We start from the raw sequence: 18,341 nt of genomic DNA, 5'->3' as shown, positions 1-18,341 counted from the left end.
CCCATTGAGTCTTTCCCCGTAAGTCCACATGACCAGACTTGTCACCCCTCATTCACAACACCTCCCAGGCCCTTGCACACAACTTTCTAAAGACATGCACACATTTATGAACACAACAACGACTGCAGGTTGGAGAGAAAACTACACTTAATGGACCTGCGAACATAAGTTTAGGCCTTGCTCTTCCTTCCAGCACTCGAAGATGGCTGAGTCAAAAGGACACAGAAAAAGAGGCAGCAGGGGAGGAGGGGCGGGTGTATGAAATGTGTCTTCAAGATGGCCGGCCTCCCACTCAGTGCAGAGTTACACTGTCCCGTTTGCCACAAGTGCTTGGGAGGAAAGAAAAGAGGAGATACCAAGATGGCGGCAAAGCTCCACATCATCAGCTTTAACATAAAACCCTAGCTGGGTTGTCTTTCGGAAGAGATTCTTCTCAAACCTTTGAAAAGGTGCAGAGATAATTTTTCCTCTACCAAAGAATGTGAAGGGAGCATGCTGTACTCCACTCACTTCCTGATTGAACCCTCTTCCACTCACTTCCTGGTTGAACTCTCTTCCACTCATTTACTGGTTGAACCCTCTTCAATCAATCAATCGATCAATGTTTACCTAAATAGCCGTAATTAACGAGTGTCTCAAAGGGCTGCTCAAGCCACAACGACATCCTCGGCTCAGATCCCACATCACGGCAAGGAAAAACTCAACCCAATGGGACAATGAGAAATTTTGGAGTGGACCACAGATGTGGGGACCCCTCCTGGGCGACTGGTGCAAGCCACGTTGAGGGGATCTAGCCTAATATTGTGAGAGTGCAGTCCATAGTGGATCCAACATAATAGTGAGAGTCCAGTCCATAGTGGGGCCAGCACGGGATTATCCCGAGCGGAGACAGGTCAGCAGCGCAAAATGTCCCCAACCGATGCACAGGCGAGCGGTCCACCCCGGGTCTTGACTCTGGACAGCCAGCACTTCACCCGTGGCCACCGAACCTGTGCCCCAACCCTCCACGAGGGAGAAGGGGGCAGAGCAGGACATAAAAGAAACGGCAGATCAACTGGTCTAAAAGGGGGATTAATTTAAAGGCTAGAGTATACAAATTAGTTTTAAGATGAGACTTAAATGCTTCTACTGAGGTAGCATCTCTAACTGTTATCGGGAGGGCATTCCAGAGTACTGGAGCCCGAATAGAAAACGCTTTATAGCCTGCAGACGGTTTTGGGCTTTGGAAATCACTAATAAGCCTGAGTTTTTTTAACGCAGATTTCTTGCCGGGACATACGGTACAACACAATCAGCAAGATAGGATGGAGCTCGGCTGTGTAGTATTTTATACGTAAGTAGTAAAACCTTAAAGTCACATCTTCAGTGCAAGGGAAGCCAGTGCAGGTGAGCCAGTACAGGCGTGATATGACCAAACTTTCTTGTTCTTGTCCAAAGTCCAGCACCCGCATTTTGAACCAACTGTGATCTTTTAATGTTAGACATAGGGAGACCCGAAAATAATACGTTACGGTAATCGAGACGGGACGTAACGAATGCATAAATAATGATCTCAGCGTCGCTAGTGGACCAAATGGAACACATTTCAGAGATATTACGGAGATTAAAGAAGGCTGTTTTAGTAACACTCTTGATGTATGACTCAAACAAGAGAAATGGGCCGAAGATAATACCCATATTTTTTACCGAGTTGCCTTGTGTAATTGTTTGGTTGTCAAATGTTAAGGTGGTATTAATAAATAGGTGTCGGTGTCTAGCAGGACCGGTAATCAGCATTTCTGTTCTCTTAGCTTTGAGTTGCAAAATGTTAGCGGACATCCATTTTCTACCGCTTATTCCCTTTCGGGGTTGCGGGGGGGGCTGGCGCCTATCTCAGCTACAATCGGGCGGAAGGCGGGGTACACCCTGGACAAGTCGCCACCTCATCGCAGGGCCAACACAGATAGACAGACAACATTCACACTCACATTCACACACTAGGGCCAATTTAGTGTTGCCAATCAACCTATCCCCAGGTGCATGTCTTTGGAAGTGGGAGGAAGCCGGAGTACCCGCAGGGAACCCACGCATTCACGGGGAGAACATGCAAACTCCACACGGAAAGATCCCGAGCCTGGATTTGAACCCAGGACTGCAGGACCTTCGTATTGTGAGGCAGACGCACTAACCCCTCTGCCACCGTGTTAGCGGACATCCATTTTTTAATTTCATTAAGACACGATTCCAGCTGACTACAATCCGGCGTGTTGGTAAGCTTTAGGGGCATGTAAAGTTGGGTGTCATCAGCATGACAGTGAAAGTTAACACCGTATTTGCGTTTGATGTCTCCTAGCGGGAGCATGTAGATGTTGAAGAGTGCAGGGCCAAGGACCGAACCCTGGGGAACCCCACACACATTACTTTAACATAGTCTGAGTTCACATTTTTATTGGGGACACACTGCATCCTGTCAGTAAGATAAGAGTTAAACTAAGACAAGGCTAAGTGTAACATACCAATACGTGTTTTGATATGCGCTAATAAAATATTACTTGATTGAATGGGTTCACAGAGATTGTTAGACGCAAAGTGTTCATTTAACTGCTGTGCAACAATTTTTTAAAGAGTTTTCGAAATAAACGGAAGGTGGGACACCTTGGTCAGGATCGAGGTTAGGTCTTTTGAGCAGAGGATGAATAACCAATGTTTTGAATGCTAGGGGAACAGTGCCAGAAGAAAGTGATAAGTTTATAATATTTAGCACTGATGAACCTAATATTACAAAAAGCTCCTTGATAAGTTTGCCAGGAAGTGGGTCAAGTAAGCACGTTGTTTGTTTAATCCCATTTACACTCTGTAGCAATTCCTCTAATGTTATTTCATCAAAAAAAAGAAAAAAAAAAAGAGACAGACCATTTTGGAGGGGCAATATCCATCGTATATACAGTCATATCTGTGTTAATAGAACCCAGTTGTAGCTGGGATGCCTTGTCTTGGATCTCCTTTCTAATGATAAATTCATAGTCAAGTGGGTGGATCTATTGGGAGGAGTCCCTTGTTGGGTTACCGATGCTTCTGCACTGAACAAATATTTAGGATTGTTTTTGTTGAGGCCGATAACATTTGAGTAGTATTTTGCTTTAGCTAAGGTAAGCATGTGTTTATAAATGATTTAACTATCAGCTTATGCTTGATAGAAAACCCCAAGTTCTGTCATTTGCGTTCCAGCATTCTACATGATATTTAAAGGGGAACATTATCACAATTTCAAAAGGGTTAAAAACAATAAAAATCAGTTCCCAGTGGCTTGTTGTATTTTTTGAAGTTTTTAAAATTTTTTTACCGGTCCCGGAATATCCCTAAATAAAGCTTTAAAGTGCCTTATTTTCGCTATCTTCGAAACCACTATCCATTTCCCTGTGACGTCATACAGGGCTGCCAATACAAACAACATGGCGGTTACCACAGCAAGATATAGCGACATTAGCTCGGATTCAGACTCGGATTTCAGCGGTTTAAGCGATTCAACAGATTACGCATGTATTGAAACAGATGGTCGGAGTATGGAGGCAGATCGCGAAAACGAAATTGAAGAAGAAATTGAAGCTTTTGAGCGAATAGCTATTGACGCTATTCGGCCATAGCGTGGGTGTACCTAATGAAGTGTCCTATAGCTTAAAATGTGCAGACCAAACGATCAGGACTTTCGCATCTTGTGACACTGGAGCAATTTAAATATATCGATTGGTAAGTGTTTGTTTCACATTAAATGTGGGTATCTAGTTTCAAATGTACATACAGCTAGCGTAAATAACATGTTAGCATCGATTAGCGTAGCATGTTAGCATCGATTAGCTGGCAGTCATGCCGTGACCAAATATGTCTGATTAGCACATAAGTCAACAACATCAGCAAAACTCACCTTTGTGATTTCGTTGACTTAATCATTGCAAATGCATCTCCAGGTTATCCATACATCTCTGTGCCATGTCTGTCTAAGCGTCGCCGGTCAAATGTGAAGACACTTTGGTACATTCAATGGGGGTCTGGCGGCAGATTTCTTGCCAGTGGTGCAACTTGAATCCCTCCCTGTTAGTGATGTTACACTCTCCGACAACACACCGACGAGGCATGATGTCTCCAAGGTTCCAAAAAATAGTAGAAAAAACGGAAAATAACAGAGCTGAGGCCCGGTGTTTGTAATGTGAAAATGAATATGGCGGGTGTGTTACCTCGGTGACGTCACGTTCTGACGTCATCGCTAAAAGACCGATAAACAGAAAGGCGTTTAATTTGCCAAAATTCACCCATTTAGAGTTCGGAAATCGGTTAAAAAAATACATGGTCTTTTTTCTGCAACATCAAGGTATATATTGACGCTTGCATAGGTTTGGTGATAATGATCCCCTTTAAAGAGCTGTAGTTTCTTATGTAAACCACGTGGTACGCCTTTTAGGGGCCCTTTTTAGCTTTAGCGGTGCTATACTATCAATTGTTATTGTGCAGGGCGCCGTTAAAGTTGTTAATGAGGTTTTCAATAGAGCCCACATAATTTGGGAATGGCGCCATTACCGAAGGCTAATGGCCAGCAAGAGTCATTGTTTTGAAAGCGTTAATATTGCGGCTGCTAAAGCAGTTATTATTATTATCTGCTTGTTGACAATGAGTAAGAACTTCAAATTTTATAAAGTATTTGTGGAAGTTGCTTCCTTCTGGGTTATTTTGGCCACCAGTCACCGACATCACCACTCCTTTTGCAGGTTGTTAACAATAATATTTATTGTTCAATGGATTGTGCAAAGGTCTTTTTGTGCTTTTCAGCAAATATCTTTCCCTCAGAGTGGTTTGTCTTGCGTTCCTCGCTCATTCGTGTGCTTCTACTCCAACCACTTGTCCTTTCTGACTGCTGCCTTTTAACAGAACGACAGGTGATTAGATGAACACTTTCGCCAACCTCGAAGCCGGTGCTGCCACACCCCGCTTCGCTGCAAGCGCGCAGGCCACGCCCACCACATACCTTCACCGCCAGACTCAGGCCGGGATGCCATCCGGCCGCGCTTACCCCCCCCCCCCTCCTCCTGGGAGTGAGCGGGACAGGAGGTCGGCCACGGCCATCTGTGCACCCGGTCTGTGGATCACTCTGAAGTTGTAGGGTTGCAAAGGCAGATACCAGCGAGTGATACGCTCGTTGGCATCCTTCATGCGGTGGAGCCATTGGAGGGGTTTGTGGTCCGAGCAGAGACTGAATGAGCGCCCCAGGAGGTAGTATCTGAGGGCCCCGACCGCCCACCTAATGGCGAGGCACTCCCTCTCCACTGTGCTGTACCTTGCCTCCCTTTCAGATAGCTTGCGGCTGATGTAAAGGATGGGCCGGTCGACGCCCTCCACCTGCTGGGACAAAACAGCACCCAGTCCTCTGCCCGACGCGTCCGCCTGCAGACAAAACAGGAGGGGAAAATCAGGCATGTGTAGGACCGGCTCCTCGCAGAGGGCCTTCTTTACCCTCTCAAACGCCTGCTGGCACTGCTCCGTCCACTGGACTAGATCTGGGGCACCCTTTCGGGTGAGGTCAGTTATTGGGCTGGTCAGGGCCGCAAACCGGGGGATACATCTCCGGTAGTAACACGCCACATCCAAAAACTGCCTCACCTCTTTTTGGGCAGGCCGCAATTGCCGCTGTTTCATCTACCTGCGGCCGAACCTGCCCATCTCCCAAGTGGTACCCCAAATACTGTACTTCTCTTCGGCCAACTGCACACTTCGCCGGGTTGGCAGTGAGCCCTGCCTGCCTCAGGAACTCGAGCACTGCCCCCACCCGCTGCATGTGTTGTTCCCAGCCGCTACTCTGGATGATGACATTATCCAGGTAGGCGGCCGCGTATACAGCGTGGGGTTGCAGCACCCGGTCCATGAGGCGCACAGAACAAGCCAAACGGAAGTGTTACAAATTGGTATAAACCTTCCGGAGTGAAAAAGGCAGTTTTTCCCTTGAACTCTGGTGATGAAGGAAACTGCCAGTAGCCCTTGGTCAAATCCAGTGTCGTGAAAAAACGAGCAGTGCCCAGCCGATCCATGAGCTCGTCAAACCGAGGCATGGAGTACGCGTCAAAACGTAATACGTCTGAGAAACAGCTTAGCAACATCCGCTTTCTGCGCTAACGTGAGCTGGTTATCACAGGGGAGAGGAGAGGGAGGGACAGAGCGCGGCATCACTGGTCCCAACTCCTCCTCCGCTGGATGTTGGGAGTAATACAAGGACTTTTTCTACGGTGAAATTTTTCTTAGCTGGGTTCCCTTGTTATACCTGTGTTGTTGCCGTTCCTGGGCACGGAGCAAATTCTCATGTGACAAATGCCACACCGTGTGGAGTTTTGCACACATATCCATAACGTACTGCAGTCCATTTTTGCTGGAGCTTGGACCGTCCTCCCAACTTTCTTTAATTACGTCCAATACTCTGCGGGGTTTCCTGCCGTATAATAGCTTGAAAGGCGTAAAGCCAGTGGAGGTTTGGGGTACCTTCCGCATCGCAAACATTAAGGGATCCAGCCATTTATCCCAATATGGCCTGTCCTTGTGCGTAAACTTACGGATCATGGTTTTTAACGTTTTATTTAGCCGCTCCACCAGCCCATCCGTTTGTGGATGGTATACGCTGGTGCGGATTGCTTTAATTCCCAATAATCCGTACAGTTCCTTTATGGTACCTGACGTAAAGGACGTGCCCTGGTCAGTCAGAATCTCTTTCGGGATTCCAACTCGGGAGATGACCTGAAACAGCGCTTGCGCCACACTTTTTGCAGAGATGGAGCGCAGGGGCACTGCTTCGGGGTAGCGTGTTGCGTAATCCACCACGACTAACACAAAGTGATACCCCCGTGAGCTCGGGTGAAATGGTCCTATGAGGTCCATCCCAATTCTCTCGAATGGGACCTCCATTAGCGGCAATGGGCGCAAAGGGGCCTTCGGGGTGGCCGCTGGGCTCACCAACTGGCAGTTCGGACAGGCAGCGCACCAGCGGCGCACGTCTGCCCGGATGCCCGGCCAATAGAACCGGACCATGACCCGTTTGATTGTTTTATCATACCCCAAATGGCCAGCCATAAGATTATCATGCGCCGCCTGGAAAACCATTTCCCGGCGGCGTTTGGGCACCAACAACTGGGTGATTTCCTCTCCTGTTTGAGTGTCACGGCTCACTTGGTACAATCTATCTCTAATAATAGAGAACTGAGGGAATACCCGCGCTGTTCCCGGGCGCATCAGCTGACTGTCAATGTAGTCTACTTGGTCCCAGGCCGCACGCAAAGTTTCGTCTCGAGACAGCTCAAGGGGAAAATCCTCCGTAGGACGCCAATAGGGGGACGGGGAGGCTTCCCGCGAAGCCTCCGCCGGTTCCCGCTCGGCAGTGTTGGATGGCCCCGCCTCGCCACTGAGAACTGCGCGGATACGCCCTTTTCCTATGGTCCGTGAACGCACCACTACGCATTGTCTCAGTAAACGACTAAACCCCGGCCAATTTGTGCCCAAAATTACAGGGTGCGAGAGGATCGTACTTACAGCTATCTCAACCCTATGCTTTTGGCCCTCGTACCAAATTTCTACAGGCACCGTAGGGTACTCGTGCACATCCCCATGAACACAACTGATTTTTAGCCGTGCTGCATGCCTCAAAGCCCCGGGTCGAACCAGGTTCTTGTGGATCATGGTCTGTCCGCAGCCTGAAACCACCATCGCCTGGTATGTACTCCCTTGTATTATTACCTTGATACCGTACGTCTCACCCCGGTCGGGGGAGGGCACTGACGGGCGCGACCGGGCCGCCCACGTCTCCAGCACGCCTGCCCAAGCGTTTGAGGGGCCGTCTGTGCGGGAGATGTTCTGGGGGCATCAGTCCGGACCTGCAGGGAAAAAACATACGGGGAGTCATGCGGGTTAAGGCGGGGAATGTGTACTGATCTCTCCTTTTTTTTGTGTGCTCCGTCCGTGCGCCCTCGGTGCGGGGTTGCGCCTCGCGGTGGACGGCCATGTGGTTCTCAGCGAGGGTCACCACAGCTGTCCGGTCCAGTGGCCGGTGGTACCGGCCCCAGTTGGCCGTCTTTTGGGGATCGCTTCCCAGAGCGCCACCTGGATGATCTGGTCCAGCAGTCGGCCATCTCCCTCTCCTGGTTGCAGTCAGCGCGTCGCTGCCTTTTAGAGCCGCTGGCAAAAGGCGAATGGCCGGTCCTCCTTCCACAGGCGCATGGACCGGAACCGGCATCGGTGTTCTTCGGCGGTGCCTCCCGTCCGGTCCAGCACCGCCCTCCTCAGGTCCGTGAAGCGCAGCCTGGATGCCGCCGGCTGGCTGAGCGCCAAACACTGCGCCTCCCCTGCCAGGAGCGGCAATAGTCGCACGCCCCACTCTTCCTCCCTCCACGCTCAGGCTGTCGCCGTGGCCGCAAAAATTGTCTGCGAAAGCATGGAGTTCTTCATCCTCCCCTTGTGTTGCAGGGTGACGGCCGTTGGCCTTGGCCGTGCTTCGTCCATCTGCTCCACCGACGCCCGCAGGACCTCGCACTGTTGGCGGCTGTTCGCTGCCACCTGGGCGAGCACTTTTGCGAGATCAGTCAGGGAGTCGTCCTTCCCCGACTCTGGTGGCCCCTCGTTGGGCGCCAAATTGTGGAAGTTGCTTCCTTCCGGGTTCTTTTGGCCACCAGTCACCGACATCACCACTCCTTTTGCAGGTTGTTAACTGTAATATTCATTGTTCGATGGATTGTGCAAAAATCTTTTTGTGCTTTTCAGCAAATTTATTTCCCTCAGAGTGGTTTGTCTTGTTCTCCTCGCTCATGCGTGTGCTTCCACTCCAACCACTTGTCCTTTCTGACTGCTGCCTTTTAACAGAATTTCAAGTGATTAGATGAACACTTTCAGCTTTGTCATCTACTTACCTGTCGCCAACCTCGAAGCCGGTCCTGCCACACCCCGCTTCGCTGCAAGCGCGCAGGCCACGCCCACCACAGTATTGATCGGACATTACTTTAGTATACGGGAGTATCATAACTTTGGAGGGGGTGACACCGCTGACAAGCACTAAGTCTATCGTATTACAGTTGCGAAGCGTGGGTTCATTTGTTATTTGTGTAAGACCACAGTTATCAATTATAGTCTGGAGCGCCACGCACGGAGGGTCCGATGGGGTATTCATATGGATATTAAAGTCCCCGTTATGATTATATTGTCGGCATGCGTCACTAGATCAGCAACAAACTTTGAGAATTCACCCATAAAGTCCGAATAGGGCCCTAGGCGACGGTAGATAACAGCCATGTATAGAGGCAGCGGTGCGACAGACCTCATAGTAAGCACCTCAAACGATTTATATTTATTACTTAGGTTGGGGGTAAGGTTAAGGTATTCATTGTATATTAGTGCAAACCCCCCACCCCTTTTAAGGGGACGGGCAATATTCACATTCGAATAGTTTGGAGGAGATGCCTCATTCAGCGCAAAAAAAATCGTCTGGTTTGAGCCAGGTTTCGCTGAGACCAATGATGTTAAGATTGTTGTCTCTAATGACCTCATTACTAATAACGTTTCGGGAGACAATGATCTTATGTTTAAAAAGCCTATCTTATAAGTAGTGGGCTAGTTTGAGAAGTTTTTGTTAAAATTATCCATAGTTATAATATTAATAATGTTGCATTTATTTTGCGTAGTGTGTTTAAATAATTTTGACCATATCTAGGAATTGATATGACGGGAATTTTCAGATTGTTTGCTTGGTGCTGCGATACACTGAACACATCCTAATTTACCACCTCAGTAGAACATATGTCCACCTCTGGCACAGTCACTGCAGAAAAAAGATTATGTGAGTTGTGTATTCTACGAGAAATTTCAAGAACTTTCAAGCCTGGCACTGGATAGTTCTAGCTTTACAGACTCCTCACCCGGACTAACAGACTCTGTAATTTCCTGTGACCGGGCTTGCTCAAGTGTAAAAAGTTAGTCAAGTGTGACTCAAACAAAAATCTATGTTCTTAGATAGGATGATGGTGCCTTCCTGGTTAGGGTGAAGGCCATCTCTCATCAACAGGCCCGGTTTGCCCCAGAAAGAGGGCCAGTTATCAATAAACGTTAGTCCTTTTTTCCACAAAAATTAGCCAGCCACTTGTTAAGCGAGATTAATCTGCTATATCTCTCATGGTTGCCTCTCGCAAACAACTTCCTGGTTGAACCCTCTTCCACTCACTTCCTGGTTGAACCCTTTTCCACTCACTCCCTGGTTTAATCCTTTCCCACTCACTTCCTGGTTGAACCCTCTTTCCCTCACTTACTGGTTGAATCCTCTTGTACTAAATTCCTGGTGGGACCCTTTTCCACAAATGTCCTGGTTGAACCCTTTTCCACTAACGTCCTGGTTGAACCCTTTTCCACTAACGTCCTGGTTGATCCCTCTTGCACTCACTTCCTGGTTGAACCCTTTTCTACTAACATCCTGGTTGAACCCTCTTTCACTCACTTCCTGGTTGAACCCTCTTCCACTCACTTCCTGGTTGAACTTCCTTCCACTCACGTCCTGGTTGAACCCTCTCCCACTTACTTCCGTGTTCAACCCTCTTCCATTCACTTCCTGGTTGAACCCTCTTCCACTCACGTCCTGGTTTAACCCTCTTTCACTCACTTACTGGTTGAATTCTCTTCCACTCATTTCCTGGTTGAACCATTTTCCAGAACCTGGTCAACTATCAGGGTGCAAGAAGGATATGCCAAAGAGGCGCCAATACATGCCAGTCAAAATCAGCCCTCTTTGCATTTCTGACCTCAGATCAGAACCCTGCAGAGTCCTCCAGATGTGCAGTGCTCCCATTGATCCTATCCTCCAACCCAAACTCTCTGTGTGTCTCAGATATCACAAACACACTTCTGGGAGGAGCCTGACCGGGGGTATTGTTCACCTGTGGCTAGATGGAAAAAGGGGAAAACTAATTCAGGAAGAGATTTGAAAATAAATGATCCAGATCCTGAGTTTGATCTCCGGGCTCAAGGTCTTTCTGTGTGGAGTTTGCTTGTTCTCCCGGTGACTGCCTGGGTTCTCTCTGGGTACTCTGGCTTCCTCCCACCTCCAAAGACATGCACCTCAGGATAGGTTGATTGTCAACACTAAATAGTCCCCAGTGAGTGAATGCGAATGTGAATGTTGTCCATCTGTGTTAGCCCTGTCATGACGTGGACATTTATCCAGGGTGTACCAAGTCTTCCTTGTCCAGGGTCTACACCACCTTCCTTGTCCAGAGTGTACTCCGTCTTCCTTGTCCAGGGAGTACCCTACCTTCCTTGTCCATGTCTATCCTGCCAACCTAGTCCAAGGTCTACCCTGTCTTACTTTTTCAGGGTCTACCCTGCCTTGCTTGTCCAGGGTCTACCCTTCCATCCTTATCCTATAGCTCGGTATAGCTCGGTTGGTAGAGTGGCCGTGCCAGCAACTTGGGGGTTGCAGGTTCGATTCCCACTGCCGTTGTGTCATTGGGCAAGACACTTTACCCACCTGCTCCCAGTGCCACCCACACTGGTTTAAATGTAACTTAGATATTGGGTTTCACTATGTAAAGCGCTTTGAGTCACTAGAGAAAAGCGCTATATAAATATAATTCACTTCACTTCACTTACCTGGGTCTACCTGCCTTACTTGTTTACGCTGGCTTCCTTTTACAGGCACTAACCCGCCTTCCTTGTTCAGGGTGTAAACTGCCTTCCTTGCCCAGGGTCTACCCCACCTTCCTTGTCCAGGATCCGACCTGCCATCCAAAAGGTTCCAGCAATGGATGACAATCGGTTTAATCTTCGCCCCCAAGGGGGTGCCAATATCGATCCTCAAGGGCCTAAACAAAAACATGCCGTAGGCCAAATCTTTTTGTTAAACTTGTGATTTCTTGCGGGCCGCACTAGTATCTAGCAGTAGTTTGAACACCACTGATCTAGTTTTTACCTTATTTTCTCCTCCTTTTTACTTTTGATCTACTTCTAACCTTTATTTGAACCAATTACCTTATTTGACCTATTTTTTTAACCTTATTTTCCCTTTACTTTTGACTTTTTGACCGAATTATACCTTCTTTTACTCAGTTAATTCCTTCTTTTATCTATACTTCTGACCTTTTGACCTAATTATACCTTCTTTTACTTAGCTCTTACCTTTTTTGACCTACTTTTTTACCTTCTTTTACCTTTACTTCTGACCATTTGAACTAATTATGCCTTCTTTTACTTAGTTTGTAATTACCTTCTTTGACCTACCTTTTACCTTCTTTTACCTTTACTTCTGCCTTTTTAACCTAATTATAACTTACTTTACTTACTTCTTTCCTCCTTTTACCTTAACTTCTGACTTTTTGACCTAATTATACCATCTTTTACTTAGCTTTTACCTTTTTTGACCTACTTTTTACCTTCTTTTACGTTTACTTCTGACCATTTTAACTCATTTTGCCTTCTTTTTACTCAGTGCTTACCTTCTTTGACATACTTTTTACCTCTTTTTACCTTTACTTCTGACTTTTTCTGTAACACTTTCAGTTGTTTAAAACCATCAGTTGTGTAAAACTATCAATTGTGCATAACCATCAGTTGTTTAAAACCATCAGTTGTCTAAAACTATCAGATGTGTAAAACCATCAGTTGTATAAAACCATCAGTTGTGTAAAACAAGAAGATATTAATTATACCTTACTTTACTTACTTCTTACCTTCTTTTATCTTTACTTCCGATCAAATAATTAACTTTTGCTTGGACCCAACTGAGCGCATGTCAGCCAATGACTGACAAGTTGCTCTGCAACCAGGAAGGAAGCAACATATTTTTGAATCAAAGAATATTTGCAGTGCCTTTCTGTATGCGTGTGTGTGTGTGTGTGTGTGTGTGTGTGTGTGTGAGCGTGTGATATGCATCTGAAATGTAGCTCCTCTCTCATTCGAGCAGTTGCTTATCCTTGAAGAATAAACATATCTGCTTGCTTTGCCTTTCTACCTCCACGTGGCTACGTCAAATAACAACATCGGCAGGCTGGGCAGAAGGTGCAAGAGTGAAAGTCAAAGGTTTGTCACAGAAGAGACAGGAGCCAACAGAAATGTGAAAGCTGAAGAGAGAAAGAGAAGAGTGAAGGCAGGACGCAGTCGGAGCCTCCCTTGGCTGGAAGAAGCCCATGGTTAGATGTCCACATGACTCACAGTCTGGTCAGCAAAGGCATAATAACCGGGACAGAAATATCCCTACAATGTCGATAGAGTCCGAGGCAGTCGAGTAATTGCTACATAGTGCTGTGCTGTGGTCTACAGGAGCAGGGAAGGAAGAGCAAGTGAAGGTCCTTTTGGACCTTTTCCTTTTGCTTGGAAAGACCGTGCTGATCTGAGTTCTATCAGGACTATGTGACCCCAAGAAGGCAATGTTTGTCATTCAATCGGAGTTGCACCTCCACTGACATAGATTTTTACACTTGACTAAGGGCTTTCCTCACAGTTTGAGCTTGAAGGGGAACTGCCTTCTTTTGGAATGATGCCCATAGTTCCCAAATATTAAAGGAACGTGTTTGTATTTTCTTATGCATTCTAATTTGTCAAATATGGCAAGTAAGAGGTGGCTAACAGTGCAGCTAATGGGGGGTAGACTTTTGCGCCCGATCCCTCTAACATGGAGTAGTAGTATTTTACTTTTATTTTCACTAGGGCTTGGACCGTCAAAGTTAACGCACTAACGCACACAATCCATCCATCCATTTTCTACCGCTTATTCCCTTTCGGGGTTGCGGGGGGCGCTGGCGCCTATCTCAGCTACAATCGGGCGGAAGGCAGGGTACACCCTGGACAAGTCGCCACCTCACACCTCACACACCTCATCACAAAAAGCTATTGCATTAATCGTGTACATATGCAGATCAATCAGAATAGACTGAAGGAGATGATTAGCCTAAGGCTTGCTTAGGGATCAGATACAATTAGAATGTTTTTTTAAAGTTTATTTGAATGATGTAAACAAGCATGTGACTAATCCAATGTGGTTAAAAAAAAGAATGGACTTTGGATACAATATATGTATTTTTAACCACACTGAACAAATGTGGTTGACGGCTGCAAGAGAGAAAGGGAGCCTCGGTCGTTAAAGGGTTAAATTAAACATTTTTGCTATATTCCAGTGCACATGAGGAACACATTTAAGTTTCTTTCTCTTTCTCACTCTTTGGCTGCGTGGAGGCAAGCTGAACACTCAGATTTAATTCCTCATCTGGGAAAATGCACTGGATGACATGCCTGGGAGAAAAAGACACAATGTGCTCCATAACTAACTAACTGACTAACTAACTAATTAAATAACTAACTGACTGACTAAAGCTTGAATAGAGAATATAGCATTTCGACGAGGAAAAAAACATGAAGTTGAGGAAAAAAGAGAAAGATGAAAGATGAACATAAACAGAAATGAGAGACTTTTGGTGACTCCGCCTACCTCCTCAGTCCCGCCCATTTAAAAGGCCAACAGTTGGATTTTAGTTTGATGGATGTTGACTGGCTTAGCTTTTAGGAGGGAGAAAACTTTACAGCTCTTCTCTCTACTGTGGAAAACCTTGTTTTGCTTCAGTCGCAATTTTCTACTTTTAATGTTTGCAACTAAATGATAAGGTCATTTTGCATCTAGAACCAGGTACGGAACAAGACGTTCTTGTTTATTTGCGACTATGACAAATCTAACCTGGCATGTCCAATTTTTCATGAATATTGACGTTAGTGAATATTCAACTCATGTTCTTTGTCACTTGGAACTGGAACAAGATGTGGATACTTTCTTCAGCGAGCTTAGCATTTATTGGCGTACAGTGGACTGCTTTTAGCATACTAAACATACAAATCATATGAAAGTCCCACCCCAGTTTTTCTCAGGCACCAAAACAAATCAGTTGAATTCAACTGAAACAAGTTGAAAAATTTATTTGGGTGTTACCATTTAGTGGTCAATTGTACGGAATATGTACTGAACTGTGCAATCTACTAATAAAAGTATCAATCAATCAATAAAAGTATCAATCACTTTGTTAAAGGTTTGTTTGATATACTTTTAAAGTTTCTTATTTCAGTATTATCTTGATATTATTTGTAGTTCTTAAACACATGTTTGCTATGAGTGATTCGCAAAGCACCAACTCCACGAGGCTAAATAAAAGAAAGAAAGTGTCTGCAAAACCTAAAAGAGTTAAGTTTTCACCAAAGACAACAATCATAAATCAATCTTTAAGCACATAAAAAATGCTAACATCTATTGTTATATATTGATTAACAATCATAAATGAATCTTTCAGCACATACACAATGTATAATGTTATATTTTGACAAACAATTATAAAATAATTTTTCAGCACATAAACAATGTTGACAGGTATAGTTATATTTTGATAAACAATCGTAAATGAATTGTCAGCACATACACAATGTTGACATCTATAGTTTTATTTTGAAAAACAATCGTAAATGAATATTTCTGCACATACACAATGTTGACATTTATAGTTATATTTTGATGAACAATCATAACTTAATATTTCAGCAAATATGCAATGTTGACATTTATAGTTATATTTTCCATCCATCCATTCCTTTGGACTGGTGCCAATCTCAGCTACAACCGGGCGGAAGGCGGGATACACCCTGGACAAGTCACCATCTCATCGCTGGGCCAACACAGATAGACAGACAACATTCACACTCACATTCACACACTAGGGCCAATTTAGTGTTGCCAATCAACCTATCCCCAGGTGCATGTCTTGATAATCATAAATTAATTTTTCAGCACACCATTATGTTGACATCTATAGTTATATTTTGATAAACAATCATAAATGAATCTTTCAGCACATACACAATCTTGACATATATGGTTATATTTTGATAAAAACACACTACTCGTAAACAGTGCGTGCAACAAAAACAATAAACATGGTAGTAGACGTGAAGTTAAATCCTGAAATGCAACCTTACTCTTACAAAAACGATACATATTTATCCGGGAGAGTCTTGATACCCATGTCCTTGACCCAGAAACATACAAAGAAGTTGTAGCCCTCCATGCTTTTCCAAGTCTCAACTGTTTTGTCGTGTAGGCAATGGTTCTCAAATGGGGGTACACGTACCCCTGGGGGTAGTTGAATCTATGCCAATGGGTGCTTGAGATTTTTTTTTAAATATTCTAAAAATAGCAACAATTGAAAAATCCTTTATAAATATATTTATTAAATAGTACTTCAACAAAATATGAATGTAAATTCATAAACTGTGAAAACAAATGCAACAATGAAATATTACAATGTTGACAGCTAGATTTTTGTTGACAGGTTCCATAAATATTGATGTTAAAGATTTCTTTTTTTGTGAAGAAATTATTAGAATTAAGTTTATGAATCCAGATGGATCTCTATTACAATCCCCAAAGAGGGCACTTTAAGTTGATTACCTATATGTGTAGATATCTTTATTTATAATTGAATCAGTTGTTTATTTTTCACCAAGATTTTAGTTATTTTTATATCTTTTTTCCAAATAGTTCAAGAAAGACCACTACAAATGAACAATATTTCTCACTGTTATACAATTTAATAAAACAGAAAATGATGACTTAGTGCTGTATTTTAATTCTTTATCTCTTTTATTCAACCAAAAATGGTTTGCTCTGATTAGAGGGTACTTGAATTAAAAAAAAAATCACAGGGGGGGGGGGGCTTCACGGTGGCAGAGGGGTTAGTGCGTCTGCCTCACATTATGAAGGTCCTGCAGTCCTGGGTTCAATCCCAGGTTCGGGATCTTTCTGTGTGGAGTTTGCATGTTCTCCCCGTGAATGCGTGGGTTCCCTCCGGGTGCTCCGGCTTCCTCCCCCTTCCAAAGACATGCACCTGGGGATAGGTTGATTGGCAACACTAAAATTGGCCCTAGTGTGTGTACGTGAGTGTAAATGTTGTCCGTCTATCTGTGTTGGCCCTGTGATGTGGTGGCGACTTGTCCAGGGTGTACCACGCCTTCCGCCCGATTGCAGCTGAGATAGGCGCTAGCGCCCCCCGCCACCCCAAAAGGGAATAAGCGGTAGAAAATAGATGGATGGATGGATGTTTACAGGAGGTACATTACTGAAAAATTATTGAGAACCACTGGGGTAGAATGAGGTCTGGAGCACAATCGTTGCATATGTCTGGGAAAACCACCGATGTATAATCCTTGATATCACTCCACAAAATATTTTTTTAATAAAGTATAAAGATCTATTACGGTGCGTAGTTGGATTTCCTGCTCGTATCTGCTTTTTGCAGGAGAATTTAAACCTCTTTTGTACTGCGACAGTTTGTGCGCTGCTTGCTGCACAACAGCCATCTTGGCTTGGTCAACCACCACAACTTTTCACTTCTGGGAAGAAATCACGTGACTGAATACAAGCAGTAGATACTTTTTGAATGCTCTCATTTTCCATTTAAAAGTACATTTTGTCAATTTTTTCAAGATGAACATATTGATCTGCAAGTTCCAACATGGAGAGTGATGGGTGGGAGTTGAAGAGCAAAAGTCAAAGTGGAGAGGTTTTAGAAAAGAAAACGAGGCACATGCCCTAACTATTCTTGCCTGACCTCAAACGCAAGTATGTCAATCAATCCACTCCCTCGCTCTGTCTGTCTTTGTCCCTCCCTCACGAATGCTGCTGCATGCACCTTCATAATTTGTTCTGTTTTTTAACCCCCTCTTAACCCTGGATGTGCATTTAATTTCAAAATTCAAATAAATAAAAAAGATGGAGTGCTTTTTAATGCACAACATTTGCAGGCTTTGTGGGCCACATGAAATGATGTGCCGTGCCACATCAGCCCCCCGGTCTTGACTTTGACACCTGTGACTTTACACTGCAGAAATCACACCCTTTTTAACAGCAATGTTTCATTTTCCTAGTTTGAAGCTGTCTGCAGAGGAGTGCTGGAGTTCAAAAACTATTTTAAAAATGCAAAGGACTAAAAGACTGAATACTCCAAGTGAAATGCTAAAGTCCGTGTGCCATCATGGAAGTTAGCCGACTCCTCCAGACCTTCACCCCACATGAATGATTTCACAGATGGAAAGGAAGAAAAAAGACAAGTCGGTTGAGGCAGAGACGCTTTCAAGCAATGAAATATTTCAGGCTGTTGTCCAAAGCTCTCCTGACGTGATGTGATTGCTAAGGATGATGTTCGAAAACGGTTCTCTCGATTGTTCGATAAGAAAAGAACCGATTGCATGGATTCGAATTCCTTTTTGAAAACCGGTTCCCGTTATCAAAGCCAGTATACCGTATTTTCGCAATCATAGGGCTCACCGTGTAT

The sequence above is a fragment of the Nerophis ophidion genome, linkage group LG21 (genome assembly GCF_033978795.1).
Source record: "Nerophis ophidion isolate RoL-2023_Sa linkage group LG21, RoL_Noph_v1.0, whole genome shotgun sequence".
NCBI classification, from domain to species: domain Eukaryota; kingdom Metazoa; phylum Chordata; class Actinopteri; order Syngnathiformes; family Syngnathidae; genus Nerophis; species Nerophis ophidion.
Note: the sequence above shows the minus strand (reverse complement) of the source record.